Here is a 19,326-nt window from a genome sequence, read left to right as displayed (position 1 = left end):
TTCATAAGTGTCAGAGTACCTCCTAGATACCTGGGAGGCAGCCAACGTAACGTCCTCCATCCCTCTTTTGCTCATGCTGTAGGAGGCAGAGCTGAGTAACACGGTTCCATCAGTTCACGATGTATTTTTCACTGTGAAGTAAATGTTTTGTTCGTTTTTCTATTTCCGGTTTTCCTCGTTCTGAGATCACCTCTTTGCCTGTCAGACTTATATTGTATTTTCTGTGTGAAATCTGCAAGGGTCAGAAAATTATATAAATTCCATTTCTCTAAAAGTCCCTGAACTTAAAAATGACATTAAATAACTTTATCCCCAAAAAGTAAATAAATAAAATAAAAGCATCTTCTCAGTAGTCAGCCTGTGCCAAAATGTCTCTTTTCCCCCATCTTTTCTGCCTCTGGTACATTCCTTACCACCCACAGGGTAACCTTGGACCACAGCCAATGTCAGTGCCTTGTCAAGCTCCCCGGCCAGCTGTCCTGGAGGTCACTGTCTCCTGCTCTGTGTCCCCAGGGCACTAAGCTGGACCTCCACTTAGCAAGCCTCCTGTCTTACTGCTTCTGCGGGTTCTAGAACCAGCACTGTCCCCAAGCCTTGCCGGGCCTGGGGTGCGTGGCCCTGAGAAAGCAGTGCCTTGGAGGGGAGGCCAGCTTTGGCACAAGCACCCACAAGACCTCAAAGCTGCTGTCCCGGTGGGTATAACAAGCTCGGCCTTCCTGGGCTTACAACCGATACCTTAAATGGTCATGTGTGAATGTTCCAGAGTTTGCGCTCAGTTCCGCTTGTAGGGTTCAAGAAATTTTTCTCCTCTTTGTACCAGCTCGCGCAAATCAGCCTTTGACAATTGGGTCACAGCAGGTTTAAAGTTTAAGAAATAGGATAAATCCGTTTCTTGGGCTATTATAGGACCTGAGAGAGATCATTATAAGGTACCAATTCTTGACGGATGAGGTTAATTGCTCCTAATGGTGTTGCGTGGTATTGTCATGAAACACACAGCCCAAAGGTGCTCTGCCGGCTGGGTGTGAAGTGACCAGAGGAAAAGATTCTGCAAGCCCCTCGAAATCAGGAACCAAATTTGGAAGATGTTTCTCTTCCTAGAGGGTCTCTAAGGAACGTGATGTTTTCAGGCATATAACAGACGCCACTTTCATATGGCGATACCTGCGGTAAGTGCTGAAAGGAGGGGCGAGGGTCCATGAAGGGAGCACATGCCCTGGGCCAGGTGGGGGGACATGGCTTCCTGACGGTCCTGGACCCTGACAAGGTCAGAACGCCCAGGAACGCTGTCCTGAATCTTCCCAGGCTGAAGGCACGTTTCCAGCAGCCAGAGTACAGCACGGTCTCGGTTTCCCAGTGAGCCTGGGCACTCAGCAAATGACAACTTTTTGCAATCTGCCCACTATTCTCAACGCACACGTGGGTGTGAGAGCGCATGTCACAAACACAGTGACATCAGGAAGTACTTCAAGGGGACAAAACTGCACCACTGACGGGTCAGTCACACCGCGCCGTTGGGAACACTCTCCAGGAAGACGTTTCCTACTTGACACACCCAGAGCCTTAAAGGGAGGTCGGTGAACACTGGGGCTTTCGGGGCATGTCTGGTCTGAGCCGAGCAGAGACGCGAGGAGACCAGGTGACCTGAGCCGAACTTCCTCTGGGATCCCCTTCCTTGGGCAGCTTCATTTCACTAGGGTCACTCAGTGCCATCGGGCTACGCAGACCAGACCCTGCATATACCCCCAGACCATGAGGGAGCGGCTCATCTCACCGCCCCCCAGGGAGGAAGCTGAGACCCTCAAGTGACCGAGTGACCGTGCCCATCGGGGCTGCGGACCCCCAGACCCCACAGCCTGCCCGTTGCCCTGTCCCCGCCTCCACCTCCACTGGCACCCAAACAGCAAAAACAGAAAACACAGGATGGGAAAGCACGCCAGTCCCCGCGAATGCTCGCCAGTGCCTGAGAAACAGTTTGGGACACATTCTTCTCTTGATGCGAAAAACTCCGTGTTTCAAAACGCTTTGTTTCCCAGTGACTAAGTCCTCCACAGAGGAGAATAATACAATCATTAGGTTTTCAAGTTTCCTTGTTTAGTAAAAAACAGTGTCTAGGCTAAAGGGAAGCACACGGGTTCTGGTGTTTGGTCGCCGTAATCAGATGAAAAGAGCTGTAGCTTCCGGTCCGCACAACTGGATGATTCTATTTTGTGTCTGTATGTGGGGTGGGGGCTCTGTCTGGGTCTTGCTTTCTCTCCGCTGAGACAGGGCACTTGGGCTCACGCACGCGCGGAGATACCGCGACTCGCCTAGTGCCTCACCCTCTTCCTTGGCAGTAGTAGTTCTGAAATGTGAGAAGAAGCAAGATTCATCTGCTTATTTCTCCTTCCTGATGGATGGGGGTAAAAAAAGAATTTGTCTCCAACCTAATTGTAACAAGGAAGAATGCCGCCATGTTTCTTTCCTCCCCAGTGAAAAGAGCAAGAAAAAGCATCCCTAAGCCTTAGGCCTCATGCGTTCCCAGATCAGGAGAAGCTGTCCTGTGCAGAACACTCTTCCTGAAATCACAAAAGAGAAAAGGTAATTATTTTCTTTTCTATAAACAAATGGGTTTTCAATTACAGGGAACACATTGTATTTGTATTAGTTAAAGAAATCTGGACAAAATCAACTCAAATCGATCCAGTAAGTCAGAAGCCACTGCCAGAACGCATTTCCATGACTCAGACGTGGGGGTTCAGGCCTGATTTCCACAGGCCTCACACACCCCGGGCCTGGCTGGCTGGAGGGAGCAGAGGAGAGCCTCAGAGGGCATGCCCCGGGCTCCTGAGGAGGGACGCTGGCCTAGAGAAGTCCCTAGAAAAGCCCTTATCTGCCCCAGTTTTGCAAAAGCTGAAGGGGAGAGCGGAGCTCATGCCATGGACTCATGACCCCCAGGAAACAGTGACCTTCGTCTTCCAAGAGCAGCCTCCCCGTGGCCCAGCCCTGGATGGAAAAGCCGGGTCCACACACCAGTCCTCCTAGCGACTCACTGCCATGGTCAGTGGGCGTGTCTTCCTTCTAGCCTTTTCCCTTCCCTTCTTCCTGCCTCTGCCTCTGCAGACCATTGTCATGTGGAGTGAGTTCAATCATTTGCACCCAGGCTGGCTCCCTGGACGTTCCGCAAAGACCCCGAGTCTAAACTAAGAGCACAGACCCATCCAGACACTTAGGTCTTAACGGTTCCGCTTCCTTGGGGCGACTAGCTGACCGGTTTCTTCCAATGGAATGAAGATCTTCGATTGTCCTATCGGGATAACGTTGACGGGATCCTGCTGTGTGAAAGGCATAACTGACCTCATCTAGCTCAGAAGTGGGGTCCAGGCCGGGGCTCGGTGTCTGATCACAGGCCCCCGCGCTCATTCCCAGAGCACGACCGCTTTCTCGTGGGCCCCTTGCTTTACTTCACTGTGCTGTGTGCACAGCTCCTGGTCTCTGTCAAGGTGCGAGAACGGGTTTACCAAAAATCAACACCTGCTGAGGGGAGCGCAGTGGAGAACCAGGCCGGCGGGACCGGGGCCACGGTCCGCTGGGCCTGCAGGGGAGCGTGGGCTGCCCAAACAGCTGTGCGCTTGGAGACCCGAGGTCAGGGAATGCGCTTCCCCGTGGACGTGCTTGAAGATCAGCTGAACGAACGGCAGAGGTCCTGCCTCGTCAGCCTCCCTGGTAAATAACGGACTCGCAGATCGCAGACTCCTGTGGGAACGTTCGCGTCTACTGACATGCTGACTGAGCGGCAGAGATGCTACATTGACCAATTCAGGGAACAGAAAAATTAATTACTGTCCTGAGGACCACGCCCAGCCCTCCCCCCTGCAGAGGACCACGTCCCCGCAGGTCCCTGCTCCCCGGGGAGGACCACACCGCCAGCCGCTGCCCTAGGTAGGAGGCAGCTCAAAATTACCGTCTTGCAGTACTTGGGGGGATCGTTGGGATACGTGAAGGCACAGCTTCCATCTGGGACACCAAATGCTACCCCAGCACATTCCTGAGCATTTTAAGAAAGCTGACGTGAGGACGTCTTCTGGACCCCGTGTTCACACAGTGATCCAGGGGGAGCTTGGCCTCCGCTGAGCTCACTTCTTGGCGGGACTGTGTGTCACTTGACGCTTATCTGCTACAGTCAAGAGCTCAAATAAGATTCGATCACACGTACAATAGATATTCATTCTGAGAGGACCCACTAAACCGTGATCACAAAAAATAATGCAAAATAAACTATGGCGTTAAGTTGAAGCGTGAGTAGGATAGAAGGAAAATAAGTGCTCGCAGGAGAAAACCGGTAGCCAGTGTCTCCGACTTAAAGACGAGGCACACGTCGCTAGCACTGAGTGGACGAGCTGATGCTGAGTTTCCAGTTCCTAATTCTTTTGCTTTTCCCGGGTATAACTGATAAACTCTGTATGTCTCGCAGGTGCGCAGATCCGTGTTCTGGTACATGCGTCCATCAAGGGAAAACCCACACACCCAGCCGGTGAGCCCGTCACCCTCCGGAGCTGCATTCTCTTTCCTTGTGTTTCTTTGTCTTCCTCCTGCTCATTTATACATTCATTTGGTAAGTAGTTCTTTTTCTTTTTTTTTTAATTCATTTATTTATTTGACGAGAGAGAGAGAGAGCACAAGTAGGCAGAGAGAGAGGGGGAGGCAGGCTCCCCTGCTGAGCAGAGAGCCCTATGCGGGGCTCGATCCCAGGACCCTGAGATCATGACCTGAGCCGAAGGCAGAGGCTTTAACCCACTGAGCCACCCAAGCGCCCCTGGTGAGCAGTTCTTAAGGTTTAAGTAGCTCTTTATTTATAAACAAATCGACTTCTGTGTTACCCTATCGGCAGGTGTTGGTGGAACATTTGACTGCGATTTAAGGCAAAATCTCATTGCCTTCATTAGATTAGATTGAGAGCCTCCCCCCATCGTAAAACCTGCTTCCACTGACTTCAGTACAAATGGAAAAAAAGTATGTTCTCAGGGGGAAAAAATATGTGCAGGGTTAACGTGATGTAGAGGAAAGGTGACGGGATACCTCAGGAAAATAGATCCAAAAATGGAAGAAGCCGCATGTGCAGAAGGCAGTGTGTGTCCCATCACCAGCCGGGAGCAGGACAGGGCTGTGGCTGGGATCTGCGGCGGGAAGGGCACGGGGAAGGGACACAGAGAGAAAAGGATTGGAATTCTAAGATTTTTGAAGCTCTGTGGCTAGTCCTCTAAATAAGGATCTTTTCGGGCAGGAAATCCAGCGACATTAGGCAGAATTACGGTTCAGCAAAAGCAATGATGTAAGGGACACGCAAGAGTGGAGGAGGGAGGATGCTCTGTGGGTCTGACATGCTTCCCCAGGGGCTCCTGTCCTGCCCAACTGAGAACCAGTGAGACTCCAGCAGGCTCCCCAGCGCCTGTCTGGCACTGAAATAAGAATGTGGGATGACAGAATTGTGCAGGAAAAGCAACGCAATCCGTGCTGAGCTGGGTAAGAATATGTACTTCTTTCGAGGGATTAGGAACCCATCACCATGGGAAATAAAGTGTGGGATCAGCACTACGCCGTCAGATTAAGTAAATGTCATAAAATATGAGCGCGAACTGGTCAAGGAAGAAGGAGTGAGATAAAGTTGCTTCAGCTTCTTAAAGAACCAAAAAATGGCTCCAGGGACAAGTCTTGCTGTGAACCGGGTCCTGCACTAACAGAAGGAGGCAGAAACACAGACAAGGAACATTGCAGGTGACAAAACAGCTCGAGGAAGTTCCACAAGAGAAAGGGCTGTGGGCAACCAGGCAGAGAGAAAACCATCCATGCAGAACAGGGCAGGGAGGTGGAGGCGTCGTGAGGGTGGCCTGAGAGCAAAGGGGGCTGCTGGAGGCCACAGGTGTTTGGAACACAGTGACGGATCGTACAAATGAAAGTCAGGCTGGAGGAAGCAAAATGTCAGTCCGCAGGCAACAGGCACTCCTGCAAAGCTTTTTGGACAAGGGATTTTCTTCATCATTGCTTGGCTTTAAGAAGAGTGATGGGTCGGGTGGAGGGAAACCAGATGAAGAAAGCCCAGGGAGGACGCCAACAGCTGGTCTCGGTAAAAGTCTTAAGGACTTGAACTAGAACAGCAGCAAAGAAAGATGTGAAGAGAACATAGATTGAAGACAGTGAGAGATTCTGAGTTGCTCCATGTTCTCCCCCCTTACAGGTGCCAGGTCCTCGTTCTAGAACACGTCAGAGCTGCAAGGACTGGAGTCCCTTCCAGGTTGGGGTTCATCGACATAGAAGTAAAATATTAGGAAGGAAATGGGCTGACAAGTAAAATAACTCGGTTAAATAGCATGAAGTTTGAGAAGGTAAATTTACATGAAAACCACCACTTTCTGAAGTTGTGTCTGACACACGTCTGGGTGTCAGAGAAAGCTCGTAGCAGACATTGCTGCGGAAGTCATAGTAGAACCTAAAAAATAACGAACGTGAATTAGACTTCATCAACAGGACATGCCATATTAGGGAATCTGTGTGTGAGAGGGAATGATGTCCACGGTCCCACCTGTAAGCTCACGATGAACTAAAAACACAACTTGACATACCTTATTTACATAAACACTTCCTGAGGACTCCCATTTGAGAAACATGGCAGATAGGATATTGTAGAAAAACTCCATCTACCAACACCTAGAAATGCTTTTAGTATTTATTATTATTTTTTTAATTCAGAGGACTGCGTAGGCACTGCCTGGTGGCAGGAATAGAGAGCCTGGGAAGGCAGGGAAGATGCTCTGACAGCATGGGACCTTGGGGCTCAGAAGGACAGGGTCGGAAGCTGGAGGACAGCATGAGACACGAGGGGGCCCCAAGCCCAGAGCACTGACCACACACGGACCAGCACCGTCGAGTGCTGGTGGGAACCTGGAGCCGCAGGAGCCCCTCGAGCTGCTGGCGGGGGTGCAAGGTGGTAAGAGGGCTTGGGAAGAGCTTTGGTGGTTTCCTCCAGAACAGAACTTTCTCGTACCATACAGCCCTACGAACCAGCAACCATGCTCCTTTGTAGTCACCCAAAGAAGCTGAACACTTATGTCCACATGAAACCTGAATATGAACGTATTATAGCAGCTTTATCCATAACTGCCAAAGCGTGGGAGCAGCCAAGATGTCCTTCAGCTGACACTGGATCGACGAGCTCTGTCCTTGCAGGCAGTGGGGTAGTATCTGGTGCTGAGGAGGGAGCAACCGTCAAGCCTTGAGAAGACATAGAGGAACCATCTCTGTGTATTGCTTAGTGAAAGCGGCCAAAGCAAGAAGGCTGCGCACCATGTGGTTCTAATGGTGTGACATCCTGGAAAAGCCGGAATTACGGAGACAGTGAAACAAATCAGATATTGCCGGGGGTGGACGATGACAGGACGGGGGAGCTCAGAGGATCTGGGGGGCCGTGGAACTACTCTGCGCGGTATACAATGAGGCATCCTTGCCATCAGACATCGGTGCAGACCCGCAGAACGAATGACACCAGGAGTGGCCTGATGGAACCAGGGGCTCGGGCTGATGACAACGTGTCCACGGAGGTTCATCAGGCATAACAAATGCACCATCTGGTGGGGAAGCTGATGGTGCCGGAGGCTGTGCGTCTGGTGGGGCAGGAGGGTCCATGAAAAGTATCTGTGCCTTCCTCTGAATTTTGCTATGAACCTAAAACTGCTCTATAAAAAACAAGTAAAGTCTTTTTTTTTTTTTTTAGGAGAATGCTCTAGGTCTACGAAAGGAAGGAATCTTAATGGAGCCCCTGTCAAAACTGTCACCCCAGAAAGCCCATGGTGGCGGGGGCTGGACGAAGCCAGGAGGACTGGCCAGATGCCGGGTGGGAGGAGAATGTTCCTGTGAGTTACAGCAGGGTGGGCAGAGATGTGCAGCTTGAAACGCTCATGCTGGTCGGGAAGACAGACTGAATGGGACCCCAGGCTCCGCAGAGAGGAAGGAAGGGCTTGCAGGGCAAAGGCAGCAGGAGCAGAGGGAACCGGATCTGTAAAACCCAGAGCAGCACCGGGAACCAGGAAATGGAGGAAACCATTGAGCAGGGAAGCAAAACAAATACTGGCTGTTAAAAAAAAAAAAAAAGTGAATAACTAAGAAAATAAACAAATACTTGACAATGTAATTGAAAAATTGTGGCCCCAAATATTAATCAACATGGGAATTTAACTACGGGGACAATATGAACTTTCTGAAGCACGAGATAATAGCGCGTAAATTCGGTTGCAACACAGTTGTCAAACTGTACAAAAGGAACATTTTCAAAATAAAACAAAACTGTCTCAAAATACATTAAAATACTAAGAAGTCCTGCAACCTTTTATGAGAACAAATCATAAGAGAATGTACGCGCCCCATGGCATTGCAGGGGATTTCTACCGATGTTTCAAAGAAGACATCATCCATGGTTGAAACCAAACCAGGAACAGTAGCAGAAGTTATTATAGGAAACATAAATGTCAACGTTCTTGATAAAATACTTGCAAATAACCCAGCAATGTGTATTAATAAACACACCAAGAAATGCTTATTCCAAAATTATAAGAACAGATTAATTGGAATGTCCATGAATATAATTCAACACATTCACAGACCAAAAGAGAAAATAAGAACTTAAGTATTGTAGCAGATGCAGATAAAATATTGACAAAACTCAGGGTGCCTGGGTGGCTCAGTGGGTTATGCCTCTGTTTTGGCTCAGGTCATGATCTCAGGGTCCTGGGATCAAACCCCGAATCAGGCTCTCTGCTCAGCGGGGAGCCTGCTTCCTCTTCTCTCTCTGCCTGCCTCTCTGCCTACTTGTGATCTCTGTCAAATAAATAAATAAAATCTTTAAAAAATGTTTGACAAAACTCAGCAATTCCTTGAGATCTAAAAACAAATACAACTTGTAGCAACCAAGTGTGAGAAGGAACTTTGCTAGCCTGACAAGCAGTATGTATGAGAACTCACCATGACTGTCCTGTCACACACCGCTGCGAACGTGACTCAGACACACCTGTTGCTGTCCCTTGTCCTCTGCACTGTTATACTGGGGGTGTAGCCTGCGAATGAACCTGTGAGAATCGTGAAGGAAGAAAGGAAATGGACGATATCTGCAGGCAATACCATTTTCAACATTGAAAATCCAAGCAAATCTACAGACCAGTTAGAACACGGGGCGAGCGAGGCAATCAAAACATAGTATTTCATGGCCACATAGCACATCACACTGTAGCAAATGTTTAAGGGAATTTGGAGCAATAGGAACTCCATGTGCTGGGGCTCCCAGCCAAAGTTTAATAATGGTTTTGGAGAGCAGTTTGACAACGGCTAGTAACAGTGATGGTGCCAGTTCCCACGACCCAGCAATTCCACTTCCAGATACGTACTTTAGAAAACTCACAGATATATGCAAATATGCATTATTAAAAATCCTCATTCAATACAGTTTACAATATCAAAAATTAGAAACACCCTGGTTATTTCTCAGTAGGAAAATGCAGAGCTACAGACAAGGAATAAAGATATGCAAGAGAGTGGATGCTGACATTAGGACAAGGTAGTGTCCTCTGCAGGGGAGCAGGGAGAAGATGGGGAGGGGGGCCCACGTGCACCTGATACCCAGTTTTCTGAAGTGTTCTCGGTGTCTGAAATTTTTAATTACAAAACTAAAATAGGCCCATCCAGAGTACACATGAAAGGAAAGAAGAGAGAGAGAGAGAGACTAACCCATCCAGAAATAACCATGATTATTCCTTACTGTTTACAAAGAGCTTGATTGTCCTGGATTTGCTAACGCAGCCACAGACACAAGCCCCACTTGTTTGATAGATGACAATCTACAACTAGGTTTCTTTTCATCTGTACAAGGACTGCATTACAAAAGTGGTTCTCTAGATGTTTTCTTGACTAGCTTTAGAAACGGGGGAGGCATGATGAGGAAGTATCCCGCAGAGGCCCTATGTGGTTTGCTACAAGTGATCTGTATGTTGCATAACATCCTCGGAGCACCCGCCATGTCAGGCATGGTACTCAGGGCCAGAGACACAGCCTTAAAGAACAAGGGTGTCCTGCCATCCTGAAGCTGCAAAGAACAGATAGATAGGGCTTTCTCTGTCAATTGCTGGCATATTTATAAAGCAAGATTTCAGTTGATTGGGACATAGACTTAGAGCAAATATGTCTCCCATGATCTTGTCCACATTCATTATTTTGCTTAATAAAGCCTCTGCTCATAGATAATTCCAAATAAAAGCTATTTTGGTGCCAAACTGGGTTATTTCACTAAAGGGCTCCAAAAAAGTCAGACTTCACCAGTTTTGTTATATCAGTCATTGAAGTGAATTCTTGATGGATAAATGCAATGTTCACCCCCTTTTATTGTTTTTTACGAGAGTCTAGTGATAGAGTGTGCACAGTGCTGGGGGAGCGAGATGCTTCTCGGGCTCAAGTGTTTGCTGAAGGAGTGACACACGAACGGCCGATGAATGAATGGTTTAATGATTGCTTGAGTAGAGCCGGGGTGTACTTTTTCATGAGACTGTAAGGCAAGTAGCAATGGCATGGGGCGGGGGCGGGGGAAGTACCCTAAAAGCAACCTTTTATTTATGTGGCCGAGTTGATTAAGAGGAGCACTGGGTTTTTTTTTCCTTTCACTTCTCTTAATCTTTAGTAGAGGAAACATGGGAATATATGACCGTGAGTTTTCTTCCATTGGGCAAAAAACAAAATCATTCTTTTTGATGGCTGAGTAATATTCCATTACATGTGTGCTATATCTCATCTTCTGCATCCATTCATCCGATGATGGACACCTGGGCTGTCTCCATGATGTGGCTACTGTTGATAATGCTGCTATAAACACTGGGGTGCCTGTAACCCTTTGAATTAGCGTTTTTATATTGGAGCAAATTGCTCAACCACACAAAAGAACGAAATCTTACCATGTTCGATGATATGGATGGAGCTAGAGAGTGTTACGCTAAACAAAACCAATCAGTCGGAGAAAGACAAATACTTCTGATTTCACTCATGTGGAATTTAAGAAACAAAACAAAGGAGCAAAGTAAAATAAAGAGAGAGAGTGACAAACCAAGAAACAGACAACTACAGTGAACACACTGATGGTCACCAGAGGGGAGGCGGGTGCGGGCCGGGGTAATGCGAGATGTGGCAGCAGGCGTGCACCTGTCGCGATGAGCACCAGCTGTGGTACAGAATCGTTGAACCACTATCTTGTACACCTGAAACCAATATAACACCGGATGCTAGCTATAACGGAAGTAAAATGGAATGAAATACAATACCTAAATAAAACAGAAATCCCTCTATGCCAGTCGAAGGCAGACCTGAGGAAGGCCTTGAAGGTGCCAAGACCCTGCCCACCCACCGGAGGAGACCCACCCCCCAGGCCCTGACCCCCGTTCCCCAAGCACCACGGCCCTGCCCACCTAATAGAGCTGACCCCGCCCACTGCTGGAGCAGGCCCCGCCCAGCTGTGGGGACAGGCCCTGCCCACCTGTTGAGAGTCCTGGCAGGCAGAGGTGGACGTGTGCCTTTCCTGCTAGAAGCCCAGGCCTCAGCTCACCGGTGCTTCTCCGGGCTCTGAGCTGTGTGCGGGAATCCTAGGAGGACAGTCCTCCGTCTGGCCTGGGCTGTCCCCGGCGTCCTGACACAGGGGCGCTCAGGAGGGCCGACCTCGGACCTTCAGACACACTCCAGCCTTTCTGAGTGGCTTCCGCAGGTGCCAGCGAGTCCTGAAAATGCACTCAAATGTGATCTGTTAGCCTCCCTCCTGGAGGGGCGGGCGGTCAGCTCTTCCATCCTGGCTCTTCCAACGTTCTCTGTGGTTCGATGAGGAAACGGGAAGAAACCCAAAGCGATGAACATGCTGGCTGCTGTCACAACCTCACGCCCAAACCGAGGGTGGCCCGCAGCACTGCTGAACCAGGGGAGCAGCCTGTGGGAGCAGAGCCACACACGCTTGACCAGGCCGGGCCGGGAGGACGCAGGTGGCCGCCCACCTGGACCCGAGGCACCGGAGGCTCAGCCCCAGAGATCTAGAACAGACTCCTCATGGAAACAGATGCAAATGCTGATGTCCTAACACGTTTGCCATGACAAGGACTTCCGGAAGCCAGAGGACTGCTGACCCTAACTGCAAACCGAGCAATTCCAACCAGCTGTTGGAAAGCCATCTTTTTGGAAGGGCCCCCCTTGCAGGACAGGGGGCAGGTCCCTGCCAGTGGGGAGCAGGGAGGCCTGGGCCCTTGGGCACATGCATGGGGCTGTCTGACCACCGCAGGCCCCACTCCCCGAAGAGGAGAGCGGGGCACAGAAACGGAGAGGACTGACCCCCTGCTGTACTCTGCCTTACCCTTTTCTTGACAGGGTTACACGAGGAGAAATGAAAGAAATGCCTGTGCTCCTGGGGAGGTGGGCCCACATGAGAGTCTCACTGAATGAGATAAGGATGCAGGACACACAAAGCCGAGGTGACGAGAGGAGGCTGAGGGTGAGTAGGAGGTGGTCTGGGTGCCCCAGAGCTGAATCCCCTGGGGCGTGTTTGTCCCCACTGTAATCTGTTGTATGCTCCTCTCACGTACCTCTTCCACATGCCCCCACTGCTTAAAAAGTATCATCACAGGGCACCTGGGTGGCTCAGTCCTTAAATGTCTGCCTTTGACTCAGGCCTTGATCCCAGGGTCCTGAAATCGAGCCCCGCATCAGGCTCCGTGCTCACCGGGGAGTCTGCTTCCCCCTCTCCTACTCCCCTTGCCAATGTTCTCTCTTTCGCTGTCTCTATCTCTGTGAAATAAATAAATTAGATATTTTTTTTTTAAGTATCATTGCAGTTCCACAGGTAAAACGATGATTAAATGGATTCAACCCATTTTTGAGCCAGTGAAAGGGACCTTGCCGTGTCATCTTTCTTCCCATTACTTAACCTTACCTCAAGGGAGCAATTAAGACGTGAAAAAAAATAGAGACCACACAGATAACCATGTTTGTTCACCATAAAAGATGGGGCGACAGGACTCCCTGATGCCTCCCAAAACCTCCTTCCCCCAAATGCCCATTATGGAGACGTCTTTAAAAATCAAGAAGCAGAACAACCACTGAGAAAATACGCAAGGTCACCCAAGGTCACAGGATCTTCAGGTCCCTGAAGATCCAGAAATTCCTCGGATCCACAACCTCCTCCCTGACTGATCTTTCCCCAGGATCAGATGCTTAATGTGAAAAATTTCCGTGCTGGGTAATTTACTGCTTTGACAAATGAGTGAGCCGGCTGCGTGTGACACGCCTCTTTGAAACATGGAATATTTAAAATTCATACCCCAAACTTAATGTATAGATAGATCACACATTTTGATGATTTCACTGATGTAACAAGAGCCTTGTAATACCTCACTAGGTGTGTTTTATTTCTTCTCGTGTGTATCATGTGAAGATTAAGAGGCTATATTATTGCCTTCAAAATGACCCGCTATTTCCTGGAAACAGTAATTTGCCGGACCTGTCCTTGTCACCGGGTAAGTGTAATGCCTTTCATAATCTCCCATTCGCTAAGTGATGTGTTCGCGTCAAAAAGATAGATCTGTGCTGGCCACGGCGGGATTCCATGTCTGTTCTCCGAGCGCCATCTAGTGGCGTCACAGGGCCGGAACCCAGGGACCCCGTGGCGAGGACGGCTCCCCAGGTTGATTTAACTCCACACTTAGAAGTGCTCCTAAGGCTGGGAAGGGGTGCCTCCAAGGGTACGAGTATCCCTGCCACATCCCTCTCAGGGGAACCGACAGCCACTCAGCTGAGGACCCGCCTGGGTCTGGGGCCGGCCGTGCGGTGGGAACAGGACGGTGAAGCCTCACCCGTACCCCACCAGCATCCCTTGAGTTTAACCTCGAAGCCACTGAGCAGCCGGCCGTGGGAGGCCTTTAACAGAGAGTTCTTCCTCCAACAAGCAAGTGGGAGACCAGTGCTTCCAGAGGAGCGCGCCGGGTAGCCCGTTTTTCCAGCCCTCGGGCTCAACAGCGCGGGGGACACTCCCCGACCACTGGCCACAGACCGGCTCGCCTGGCAGCCAGGCCCCGGAGGCCAGCACAGGCACCGACCATACTGGCGAAGAGATCACGGACTGCGGGCTAGGATTCCCAGGTGCATCGTGCCCGTGACCCTGCGAGTGAGGTGCACGCCGGATGTCAGGTCCGTGAGGCGGGCTGAGGGGACCAGAGTCACACCAGAATCACGCCAGCTACCTGCAGCTTCGGTTGAACATACATGACGGAGAGACGGGTTTGACGGGTCTGTTATTTCGGTGATGGCCACTCATCTCTCCAAAATCCAGTTTTCTGCTGCTAGAGCAACAAAACCATAATTTGAAAGAAATGGGGCACAATCCCATCTTCCCAGGAAGGCCTGTTTTTTTAAAAGTGGATGTTTCCAGAGTAAAGGTAAGGGCAAGAAAAAAGTACCCCTCAGTCTGCATACAGGTGTTCTGTGTAGGATGGGAAAAGGGGTCCTGGGTCCAGAGGAAATCTCCCTTGACAGAAAACAGTAAAGAATGGCCTAAAACTTTAAATGAAATCACAGAGAAGATGGTGGGGGAAGGCAACAAAGTGTGAATGAGGAAGAAGGTGGAAAAGTCAAGATAAAAATAATCTAGGTAAAATACTAAATGTTCAGCATTGATTCTAGTAGTGCTGGGTACACATACACTTAAGTAGCACCTGCTGTATACAGAGTACTTCACCTGGGGTCTCATATATATATATATGGTCATGCATCCTCACAGGATATGGATGCTCTGGGAGTGGGCGCCATCGTCGTCCCCCAGTGACAGCTGAAGAAGGAGACAGCGAGAGGCGAAGGCTGGTGGCCTGCTCACAGGGTGTCCATGCTGGGCATTCGGACCTCGCAGGCCTGTCAACGGGCTGGGAGACTAAACAGGGACAAGGCATATCATGGGGGTGGGGGAAGGGAGAGGGACAAGAAGAGGGCTCCTTCAGAACCAACTAGCCCCGTCAGCCCGGGCATGCCTTGGAGGACGTCTGGGCAGGCAGGTCCCCCCTGGGATGACACAGGTTTGCCACCTGGAACTCAGAGCTGCTCATGTTCCTCTCCTCGCCTCTTGAGCGGGGAGGGGAATGAATGCCGGGTCCAGTCACAGTCGTCCCCTTACGTTGGGAACCGAGTGTCCACCTGACGTGCGTGGGGAGGTGAGAGACGGTACGTGCACCCCTGCCCTTGTTTGCAAGTCCCTCCTACAGAGACTGAGCATCTCTCCAGCATCAAGCCAGAACTTCAGACAGGAGGAAAGCTTTCTGTGCAGCGCTCGGGTGACAGACATCTCCCCCATCGACATACGCACAAACCTACCTTCATTCATTAACAAATAGTTTGAATCAGTTAAAAAAAAAAAAAAAACATTTATGACAAATTTCCACCTGCTAGTGAAACACTCTCAGTACCTTTTGCCACAAATACGCATCCGAACATTGGCTTCACGCCATTGTTACTGTGCATGCACTCTATGAAATGCAATTTCTAAATCTATGGTTTTTAATTTTCTAAGCCATTAAGGTTCACATGTGGATTCCCACTGCGCTCCTGGGTTAAAACGTTTCATAGAAAAAAATACATAAACGTTTTGCTGAGAGCAGCACACTTGTTACACTGATTGAGGCGCGTGTACTCAATCCACGGTCCTCCTGTGGCAACTGTCCCGCACTCAGCCAGTGACATGAATCCCAGGATGTGTCTCCTTCCCCGCAAACAGTGATGCAGCTCTGCGGCTGCGTGAGAGACACGCCTCGCCGTCATGTCTGTTGACTAAGGAACTAGCGTGTGTCCCTTAGGGAGCAGTGCTCTCTGTGCACGGGGTCCACATTCCCACATTCCCCTTGGTTTACCGGCCGCGCATCTTGACGATCAGGACTCATTTGACGTAAGGGGAGCTGTACTAAATAGTACAAAATAAGTGGTACCTCCCTGCTCCCGGGTCTTGGCCCCACAGGCGTTAGCTTTGCCAGCGTGCCACCTGATGCTTTAAAATGAAAACAAGACAGAAAACAGCATTCCCGGAAGGGGTCTCCAGCTCACTTTCTGACCTCACACAACTTCATGCTGGCCAGGCCTGAGAGCAGAGAGGAGGAAATCCGTGAATTGCTTCTTTAAAAGTAAGATATGGGCGATCGTAAAATCTTATTTTTAAGAAGATGCAAAATCTTTGTATTTCTCCCATGACTTGACCAGGTTTACAGGTACTACCCACCCCTCCAGCTTCAACTGACACACAGTTGACACATAACGACATGTGAGGGGCACACGGTGCTGATCTAAGACGCTCACATTCTCCAAATGATTCCCATCAAAGCGTCACATCGCATAACTGCTCTTCCTGCTTTGTAGGAAGAACTTTTAAGGTCTGCTCTCTGGGCAGCTTCCGTTGAGCGGTCTGCTTAACTGTAGTCTCAGACCGTGAACTAGACCCCCAGAGTTCATGCATCATATAAGTGGATGTTTGTAGCCTTTGGCCAACGTCTCCGCACTTGCCCTCCCCAGGCCCTGGTAATGACCTTTTCACTCTCCTTCTGTGGCCTCTACCTTTTTAGTGTTGAGTGCTGAGCTGCCAGCAGGATGTGTAAAGCTGCAAAAAAAGCTTTGGGTCTCCTGTACCCGCCTTAGCCCTTGTCTCAGTTTTGGAAGCTCCTGGCCTGAGACACGATTGGCTTGAAGAGCACGAGCTTTGTAAATGCTGAATCACGCTTCGGCTGCTTGCGCTGCCACACATGCTCCTGTCTTCCGGTCTGGCTCTGAGTCCCAGACGAAGCCCACATCTGGGGTTGATTTAAATGAATCTGTATCTAACTCTTCTCATGAGGTGACCCTAGAAACATTTTCAACAGATGGTTGATTTATGTAAAAGCCCTACAAGCACCCCAGACCACCATATTGCATAATCAGACGAATCCAAAGTTCAATCTTCCTGTAACAGTACATATGCACTCTCTCGTAAAAAGCATCATTTCCTCAATTTTTGTAGACAAAAAGAAACATGGCTTAAATAGTTCAAATGACATGTCCCCAGTGGCAGAACTGCTCAGCCACTGAGCCAGGACCCGGGCCAAGAGGCGTAGGTGCCCCCATCCTTGCTTGTCCTCGGCCGGGTGCTGTCATTGGCCAGCAGCCAGAGGTGTGCGCAGGGGGAGGTTGTGTCTGGGTCACAGGCCCCTCTGACTACAACAAGCGTCAGAGGAAGCCCCGTGTGAACCCTGACATCGGCCTTATCAGGAAAGTGTCCTCTTGCCCAGGGACTGGCCTGTGGATGCCAGCAGAGAGGCTATTGGGGCGCACAAGGAGAGCTTGGAGACAGACAGAGCACAGACAAATTGCCCGGGAAGGAGGATGCCCTCACCAAGTGCTGAAGACCCGGCTGAAGGTGGACAGCAGGGCACAGCAGTGGGGCGGGGCAGGGAAACAGTCCAGGCCAGTGACGAAGCAGGTGCCTGTGAGTGCAGCGCAATGGAGAGCGGGAACGGGAGGTGTGGGCACGAGTGAGTGCGTGAGTGACAAGCAGCAGCTGACCTGGGCCGTGGGAGCCACTGGACCGACTGCGCCCCCGAGCCACCGTGGGAAAGCGTCACCGACAAGAAGGCTACCGTGCCCAGGACGTTGATGTGGTCTTCAGGGGACCCCACAGATTGTGCGTGGCTGCAGGGGACCACAGCAGCCATGCAGTGACACCTGATGGCCCCATCATCATGGGATGGAGGCATTCTGTGGTGAAGGCAGAAGGCCTCTGGGCGCGCCGCCCGGGGAGGACAGCACATCACCGCAGTAGCGTGGGGTCAGTGGACATGTCAGCTTGACTGGGCTGCAGGAAGCTGGAGCCTGTGAGGGTGTCTGAGAGAGATCGGCATGTGAATCAGGGCGCTGAGCCCAGAAACCCTTCCTCCCCTCGGGGGTGGGCATCATCTAATTTGCTGTGGCCCAAATGGAGCAAAAAAGGCGCAGGAAGATGAACTCGCTCTACCTGAGCTGAGACAGCCTTCCTCTGCCCGTGGACATTGGTGCTCCTGCTTCGCAGGCTTTCCAACTCAGCCAGACTCCAGCACTGGTTCTTCTGGGTCTCCAGCTGCAGATGCACATGGTGGGGCTTCCCAGCCTCCACAACCACGTCTGCTAGTCACGTAATAAATCTGCTCATACTGACTCTACGTATCTATCCATCCATCCATCTGTCCATCCATCCACATGTCTAATCTGCCTACATAGCTATCTATCCATCTGTCCATCCATCCATCTACATATCTATCCGATCTATCTGCATATCTGTCCATCCATCAATCCATCTATCTAGATAGACATCCACCCATCATCCACCAATCTACATATTTATCTGTCTAGTCTTTATACATATCTACCTATCCATCCATCCATCTATCCATCCATCCATCATCTATCTGTTTACACCTCTATCCATCCATGTATCTATCATCTGTCTCCTATTGGCGCTGTGTCTCTGAAGAACCTAACTCATGCAAATGGTAGCACAACCAGGGATGCACAGCTTGAATTTTATCATGAGGAAACGTCCGCAAACCCACATTAAGACATGCTCCATAAAATAACCTGCCTCTGTCCTTCAAAACTAATAACATAATTAAAGATAGAGAAGGACAGGAAACTGTCCCAGATTTGCAAGAAGTCAGAAGACACAATGCAATGTGATACAAGACCCCAACCTGGTTCTTGGGCAGAAGGGAAACGCTAGAGCTTATTATTGGGATAACTAGCGGAGTCAGAATATGGATTATACATTACAGTTTTGTATCAAAGGTGAGTTCCCTTTATTTGACGACCGGACTATGGTAACATAAAGGATACCTTGTTCCTTGTTCTCGGGAAACATAAACCAAAGCATTAAGCAATGGAGAGGCGGGACGTGTAGGACACAGGGAGTGTGCCGTCTTGTGGCTCTGGAAACAAATCGTATGTATTTGTTCACGGAATCCGTGCCTCCGCCAGCCCCCTCTGTCCTCACGCTGTCACACTGGCACAGGATTGAAAGGGAGCCGGTAGGTATCCCAGAGCCTGAGTGGCTTTCTCTGACTAAGCAATGAGCTCTCCTCGCCCCGTCTCCTGATCCAAGGCTGGCGTGTTTGCTCCCACGTCAGGTGTGGATTCTAGGATGGCAGGCGACCATTCTTCAGATACTTAATGGATTTCCAGACAGTTAGTGAGTGACCCAGATGTCTCCCCTGGCTACTTCCTTACACTCTGCCTCCCAGGGAGTAACTGGTA

This window comes from Lontra canadensis, unplaced genomic scaffold (assembly GCF_010015895.1).
Source record: "Lontra canadensis isolate GAN:19392208 unplaced genomic scaffold, GSC_riverotter_1.0 scaffold39, whole genome shotgun sequence".
NCBI lineage: Eukaryota > Metazoa > Chordata > Mammalia > Carnivora > Mustelidae > Lontra > Lontra canadensis.
The sequence above is the reverse complement of the archived record's forward strand: the minus strand, read 5'-3'. Positions refer to the sequence as shown.